Source organism: Electrona antarctica, assembly GCF_951216825.1.
Source record: "Electrona antarctica genome assembly, chromosome: 12".
Classification (NCBI taxonomy): domain Eukaryota; kingdom Metazoa; phylum Chordata; class Actinopteri; order Myctophiformes; family Myctophidae; genus Electrona; species Electrona antarctica.
The window spans coordinates 33,008,370-33,017,157 of record NC_136793.1 but is presented as its reverse complement, the minus strand read 5'-3'; positions in this window follow the sequence as shown (position 1 = coordinate 33,017,157).

Below are 8,788 nucleotides of genomic sequence, written 5' to 3'. Positions count from 1 at the left end.
TTTAAAGAAGTTTGCAACCGGAAATTAAAGTGAAATTCCATGAAGTCTGTGGGGAAAGAGCCAATGACAGCAGCGTCAACCTCATGGGACACTACAGATGGTAAACCGCCCTGTCACAATGGCACAATCAATGATTACATGCATGAACGTAACGGACAAAAATAAGACCATCCCCAAGAACCAGATGCTGTAGGTCCTAGAGCCCGTTTCTCATTTGTGTTCTAATTCAGATTTAGGCTAATTCTTAATCAGTTGGTGACCTACCAGTGCATATAGTTATAACCTATTTCAAGTAGGCCTATTCATTTTACAGGTGAAGTTTCGAGGTGAACAGAAAAAGGAGGGGGGGGGGGGGGGCGATGATAATAATAATAGGCCTAATAATAAAATGCATATTAATTGTATTAGTAGTTGTGATAGGCTGGACAATGATACAAATGTATAGCACCTGTTGTGATGGCAGTGTTCAGTCAGTTCTCTGCATTCAAGTAAAGACTCAACCTGGAGAGCAGAGGAGGACTGCCCACAGCTCAGCATCACATAGTACTACTCCTCTGTCATCACTGTTCAGGACTGGAGTAACAGCAAACAATGGAATTGCAGTCTGAGGGAGGATCAATGTTTGTGGACTATATATGTTTTTGTCTTATACAAAGTGTTTACTAAAAACACATCATGGCCCCTCTGAGAATGAGGTCACTTCACCCACTAATCTAATCTCCAGGCAAAGAGACAGTGTCCCCCCACCCAGAACGACATGTCACCCAGAGCGACCTCCTGGACACAGATAGGAAGCTGCTGTCAGCCATGCTTAGCCAAGGTGCAGCATCAGTGTTCTGCCAGAGCCTTTGTTTCTCTGATGAAGTTTTTATCCTGATAGGATAGGAAGTGGCCCAAAGACTTTGGGCTGCCCTGTCAGAGGTTAATCAGGCAGAAGATTAAACTAATTTAATAGTACTCACAAGGACTTATAAGTAATGTGACAATGACAAGCCATGATATATATAAAATTGTTACAAATGTTAAAAATAATTACCAATATGAAATTGTTGTATAGCCTACATGTCAATAAAATATTCAATCAATCAATCAATCAATCAATCATGTAGGATTGTCTTTTTATTGTAGGCCTACATATTGTCATGCTTTTATGCTCCTTTTGGAGCATGGGTACTGCCAATAGTTACTTGCGCAAGCAGAGCGTGCAAGTAATGTTATCAGTCAGGTGGTCTGATGCGTATGTACTTGACACTGAAACATATCATCATTACGTCACCATCGTCAACCAATTATACCCTGGCGTTGGTACATAATCTTCATCACGATTCACGGAAAGCATACCTGCACGGCCAGCTTCCGTATGTCCGCATGACATCATATCACATGCATTCTAAGGGACATTGGTACACATCTTCAACACGTCATGGGACATATGCTTCGTAGCATGACGGAAAACATACCTGCACGGTCAGCTTGGGGCCAGCATATGACGTCATAACATGTGCTGGCCCCGTTCATACGCATCAAACCACCCAGGTAACCACATTATACTACCAACCACTCAGAAACTACATATACACATAGCCATAGGGTATAATTGATGATGACGTAACAATGACGTGTTCCAGTGTGATCTCGAAAAACTTATAATGAATTACCATCATTATTCTTCAACATGTTAAAAGTATTTCATAGAGTGATATACATGCCCTATTTGTTTTAGAAACTACAAGTGGATCCTAGACACTTCTAAAAGGATGGAACTATATTTTCTTTAGAGATAGAAGATTTTACCATACTTAACAATATTACTTTTTTTCCTCCAGAAGCAAGGTACGTAGCAAATAGCTAAATCTAATAATTCAATATGTGAGGCTAAGATTTGAAAGTTTGTAGGGGTCTACAGCACTTGCACGCTCTGCTTGCGCACTAGTAGGCCATTTATGGCGTACTAGTATAATATATAATATAATATATATATAATATATTATATTATTATAGTATTATATTATAATCTTTATTGTCCCGAAGGATATTCGTCTTCACAGACTGTGAAGACAAATATCCTTATTATTATTATTATATTAGGCTATGTTATAATCACTCAACAAAGTGTAAAAGAAAGAAAAAACATTAGGCTCTGTCAAAATACACCTTTAACAAGAATGAGCAGCACATGAAATGAAATGAAATGAAATCTATATTTACCCAGGGTATCTGGGCTAAGCTCAAGAACTTGTTTCCAGCCAGGCCCTGCTCATAGAACACATTTCATCGTAGTGGTTGATGCCTTGTTCAAGGGCATTTCAGCGGTGGTAATTTTAACGTGTCGGACGGCTGATTCGAACTGGGAACCTTCCGGTATCTAGACCGCGCCGCTATCCGTTCGGCCACCGCTGCCCATAATACATAATACAGACTATCAAAACGTTGAATAATAAAATCACACCTGTGTGAAGTGAGGGGTGCTCTTATCATCATACATCATCATACTACATCATATACATCACAGCATGCTCAGCCAATCAAATCATCACAAATGTCATTCAGCCAATCACAATTTGCGTCTTCACTTTTCTGTCCTCACTTTTGTCTTCAATGTTTGTGGAACATGGACATGGAAAGCTGGGCATAGGAGCCCTAAAGCTGTCCATTTGCATCAGTCAGTCAATCAGTCAGTCAGTCAGTCAGTCAGTCAGTCAGTCAGTCAGTCAGTCAGTCAGTCAGTCAGTCAGTCAGTCAGTCAGTCAGTCAGTCAGTCAGACAGACAGACAGACAGACAGACAGACAGACAGACAGACAGACAGACAGACAGACAGACAGACAGACAGACAGACAGACAGACAGTGGCTGAGCTCCAGGGAATTTCTATTGACTGAATATTACTATTATGCTATTATGCCACCAAAATGTGGAATGCCCTAACAGCCATCAAAAAGTGCGACTCCCCACCGTCCTGCAAAGCCGCCATAAAAGAGCACCGTCTGTAATTTGCAACTGGACTTGGAGTCTTTTAGTTTGCCAAAAGAAATTACCCCCACAGTTTTTCTGTAAATATAGGCCTACGTTTACTGCTGTATTGATGATCTCTTGTAGTATTGTATGTCTTTATGTCTTGATTAATTGAATACACAGGACCCCATGAAAACAATCCCTCAGGCATTTTTGTGTTATTTTAGCATTATTGTATATGCACTGTAGTACCTCTGTATGTAAACTAATTAATAAAGTATTCAATCAAGCAAACACACAAGCAGAAAAGCTCTTGCAGATTTGATAGCCTTCTCGTTAACTTGACAAGTGACAGTACTCAAAGAGACCACCAGACTTTACTGTATATCTGAAGGATAATTGTTCGCTACAATATTGTACTGAAGGATCACAGAAAACCTGACCTTAAAAGGTTAGAGGTCAGTGTGGTGTTGAACTTTGAGTGACCTAGGTCAAGACCATTTAGGCTCTGTTCTTTGGGAAGGACAGCCCCTTTAACTGACCAAAAGGGTCAACATGAGGCAAAGGTTCCCCTCTTTCACAGCTGATTCAGTGCAAGCAAGCCTCCATCCAAAAGACAATCAGATTCCTCCACTGACCTTTTAATGTGGCACACTGAGTTCCCCAGAAGGACATAACTCAGACATCCCCAAGTCAAGTTGTTTAAATTTATGTGCACTCAGTTTCACAATTTTTGCCAGCTGCTTGAAAAGCGGTTAGACACAACATGTTGATCTACTTCTATAGCGACCGTCGTGGAGACCTTTCCAAGCCTTGCTGCCTGCCTGCCTCTACGCTTTACCCATAAAACCCATACTCTGAACACTGCAACGTCAAGCCGTGACTCGGAGCTGAGGCAGAAGCTGCGGCACACAAACTAATTATAGATGTTCATAAATGAGAGCTTGCTGCAGCTGGCAATTATGACTGAGTCATTCTTGTTGAGTTACCCAGATGCATTTTATATTATATACTGGTACTGTGACACCGGCACCATTTCCATGCTCGCGAATGTGACAAATAATAATAATAATAATAATAATAATAATAATAATAATAATAATAATAATAAATCTCTTCCGGGTATTTAAACAGCTGGTGGATAGAAATGACGCTTGCGCGCGGCTTCCACTTGCAGTGTCTGCAAAAAAAACTGAAACGCTTTGCCGACACTGCAAGTTGATGCCGTGCGCGAGTGTCATTTCCATCCACCAGCTGTTTAAAAACCAGGAAGAGATGACTGCTCTATGGCACTTTCTTGACGCCTCTTGATGCGAATATATATGTTGAATCACGCGTTTCCATGCAGTTTAAACCTGCTGCTGAGCCGATCATATCAAAATATGAGCTGGAACAGGAAACAGGTATTCCACCATCTGAAAACCATAGATATTTAAAAAATCACACCTGTGTGAAGGGAGGGGCGCTCTTATCATCGTACATCATCATGACATAAAACTATGCCTATTTGCTCACTATGATGTAAAATTCTCCATTCATTGTCAATGGGAATTTAATGTTTGTGTAGGACGGAAATCTACACTAATAGCTGAATATAGTGGGGCTATAGTGCCCCTCAAAAATCCGACCTGTGTGTGTGTGTGTGTGTGTGTGTGTGGTAAATGGTGCATTTATATAGCGCCTTTATCCATTTACATAGATTATGCATTACATTCACCCATCCACACGCACATTCATACACCGATTGCGGCAGAAGCCATGCAAGGTACCAACCAGCACATCGGGAGCAATTTGGGGTTCAGTGTCTTGCCCAAGGACACTTCGACATGTAGACAGGAGGAGCCGGGATTCGAACCACCGACCCATGGATCATTGGACGACCTGCTCTACCTCCTGAGCCACAGTCGCCCCTGTGTGTGTGTGTGTGTGTGTGTGCGCGTGCGCGTATTAGGCTGCTCACCAGTGACACTTGATGGTCAAACAATGCTCCGTGCTCGGACAGACACAGACAGACACAGACACAGACATATGGACACACATAGTGTGTGTGCGTAATGGAGTGGCCACTAGCACCACTCAAAAATAGATGCCTCATTGGCCGCTGCAGTTCGTTGGAGCCATGTGTGTCGACTCCACTCAAGTGACTACTGGCCAATCACAGCGCATCTTTTCCGGGACTTGTCAGACCTGAACATCCGGTCTGTGGTGCACGCGGAAGCTTGGCTCATGCTTTTGCCCCCTCTCGAGAACACACGCCCCAGAGCTGGAAGAGGCGTCTACCTTTATATGTCTATGCTTAAAACTGGGACTACAGTTGTGCACAAAGCCGATTGTCGAAATAATTGAAATGTGGAAATTAAAGACAATTGAATGTCATGCATATCTTCTTTGTTGAGAAAGAGAAATAATGTGGAAGTAAAAAAGGCATCCAATGTGCAGTGTGAAGTAATCTCACTACTGACCCATTTTAATAGATGTAACTGATGTGATGGAGGCCCAGCCCTTTGTTATACTGCCCTGGAAAATTAGAATAATGGACAATGAAAGAAGGAGAAAGCAGAAAAAAGGGAAAAAGAAAGAATCATTGCAGAAAATGAGAATCGTATGAAGAGAGAATCAAGAGAGAGAGAATGAGAAATAGACAGAAGATGACAGAGAGAGAAACAAGAAGGAAAATACAAGATAAACTGGGCAGTAATGGTGTGATGTGAGTGTTATCACATCAGCTCTCATTCTCAGCATGGAATCTATAATGGGAAAATCAACCTCTCTGACTCCTGTGTAATTGGATTTGCCGGGTCTCGTGCTGAATCAGAGCCCAGTGGGTAGCACAAAGCTTGTTAAGATTGGACAAGCATTGCTGGGCTACTGGGTAAAGGAAGAGGCGGGGTCAGGGCAGAGGTAACCTTGACAACTTTTCTGGAGAGTAGAGAGTGAATAATTCAAATGGTTTGAACACTGAACTGAGCATCCATTATGTCCATCTTACTGAAAACATTTCTTACTACCCTAAATTGAGAGAAACATGATCTTTTGCTCAATTTAGGTCATCAGGCCACAGAAAATAGACACCAGTGTGTGTTTGCTGCTGTAGGTTACCAGGTTACAGACATAAACCATTTACTGCTCCACATCACAAGTCCAAATGAGCCTGAGCCTCAGTTTACCTTAAAAGTATCATGCAAGATAATCCATGTAATAAATTTGTGTTAGAAGATGTAATTCATATAATCACATCACATGGTTTTCTTTGGATTCAAACAGCCAGAAAATGCAACCCTGACCAGTTTCCCAAAGTGCTTGTGACTGATTGCTTATTTACACAAATTGAAATAAATTATGATTTGTTTTTAAGCTGAAAACAACAGAACCATGTATACCATACTCTACGTACATCTCTACTTCATTTCATTTAAACCACAATCCAAATCAGAAACCAACAGACATCCTAGACCTAGACAATGCAAACTATTTTAGGGTAATTGTGCAGAACTGAGTTCTTAATCACTGCTCTGATCAACCTTTCCTTCTGAGCCATATATCATTTGCTTAGCATCGGTCTAACTGCCTTTTACAGTGACACAGAGCATTGGCAGATCACAGCAGTAGCACCTTATGAAATAATGGTGTTGACCTGGCACCGTTTTGCTGAGTAACAGTGATCATCAGCATGTAATGAACCAATCTAATCAAAGATCAGTAACCAGACCTAGACTATTTCAAAAGGGAGAGTTGGGGAGTTGGGACGTAATGTTAGCCAACCAGAGAGAGAATGAGAAGAGGGCAATAGTAGCCAAGATGCATGGTTGAGCTGGTCTCCATTGGATCTTGTTTCTGCATCTTTATGTTACACTCAAGAGAGCAGTATATACCCAGGTAAGCACTGAATAAGATCTCCTTGTCCCTCCACCCCCCACAGCATGAATGATTAACCACCTGGCCCACAGTGCCCTGAGTCTGGGTCAGGATGGTGTGGAAGCTCTCTTCCACTCCAGGCCTCCACACGGCAGGATCATCCCTTGTAGTGCCATGAATGAATGAGCAACCATGACTATGGCGACACAGGGAAGAAGGCAATAAATTATTTTCTTCTTTTTTTTTTAAATAAAATGTGGAATTTTGCCAACTAGCTATCATATTCCATCATTTACAGGTACAGAGATTGTCTCTGTGGATGCTGACATGGGAGGACGGCATAGTCTATAACCTTTCAAGGCAACGTTTTTTTTTTCTACTTGAGTCTATATCCTGAGGACTGACACAGCATTCAACATGCAGGTATGATTCAGATTTTAATTAATTTGCAAGTTGGAAACTATTATGTGTTGTCTAGGTGAACACATACATCATTTTGTTTGGTATATCACAATGCTCTGCTGTAAAAGTGTTGCACAGTGACACAAATATCAATGTATACCTTGTTGGAGAGATGATTGAGTGGGGATTTCTGTGGGTGGCATTGTATCCCAGTCAGTAGAACCTAGTGTGCTTATGATTGAGTTGGAAGCCAGGATGTAAAATTATGTTAGGGCCAATAAGTGATATTGCCAACATGGGGTCAAAGTGTAAGACATAACCCTAGAGATAAACTTTCCTCTTACGGGCTTAGGCTGCTGCTGTGGAGTTGAGTGTCAGCTCACTTCCATGTGTGTCTCCTGCAGCTTCCCCTCCCTTCCTCTTACCCTGCTGTCTTCCTCTCGCACAGAGATGAGGTCACCCAGCCTCAAGCAACACTGACACTCTAGACCACGATGAGGGACCATCTCTTAATTAAAATACAATCGGTTGAGCTCTGAGCTAACAAAGGCAATTCACCCGATCTGACAATGGATTATTTGGGTACATTGCGTAATCATGTCTGCTGTCCATGTGATTTGACTTTTTTAAGTGTTCACTAACACTATAGAATACAACCTCCTTGGATTTCCTCTTTTAGATAAAGCCTATAGTTTGAGATGTATAATTGGAAAGTTTTTTTTTTAGAGTCAGCTATGTTGTCATTGCTTGTCCCACTATCTATGGCATGCAGTGTATAGTTTCTCTGCCAGTGACAGTCATTGCATGTTTCACATAGCTTTGCAAAAACTACCTGCTGTAAACTCATGTGAAGGGAAAGAAAACAGCATTAACTATATCAAAACCAAAAACATTAGTATTACTTGTAATACTGTATGGCAGATCACTAGTCACACTGTCCCTGCATATTGTCTGCTTGCACTGCCTCAAGAGAAGTTTGTTCCCATGAAGAAAGGGGGTGTCACAGATACCCCAAACCATCACCACTACCATCACATTGCTAGATTGATTCTGACGTCTCAAATAGGGTCCCTTCAATGATATTGTTCACCTGTCTCATTGGCTTAAAGCGGGGTGGGGCTATGGGAAGGGGGTCGGGTGAGGGTTATTGGTGGGGACACGGGGTGAGGGGCATTGTTAGGGAGAGGGGTGAGAGCATTGGGGGTAGGAGGCTGACAGGTGGGAAAAAAACTCTCATCCGACCAACCTCCCCTGTCCTTCCATGGGGCCCTGTGTGAGCAAAGTAATGAAGTCCAAATTACAGCACAGGATTGCTTAGAACAAGCCCCTATTGTTCACCCTCAGGGCACTCTAAATGAGTGTCACAGCAAGCAGCGGGGCACAGACCGTTACTGCACTATTTAGTCTGTCCCGTTGTCTCAAGACGGCCCTGTTTCAGAGGTTCTCAGATCAGACAAATACTGCCCCCCCTTCCACCCCTCCTTTGCCCTCACCCTTCCTCTGTACAACCAACCAGCGCCTCCTCCTCACCCCAAAATAGGCCAAATCTCCTCTATTGTATTTCGACTGCCCAGTGTGA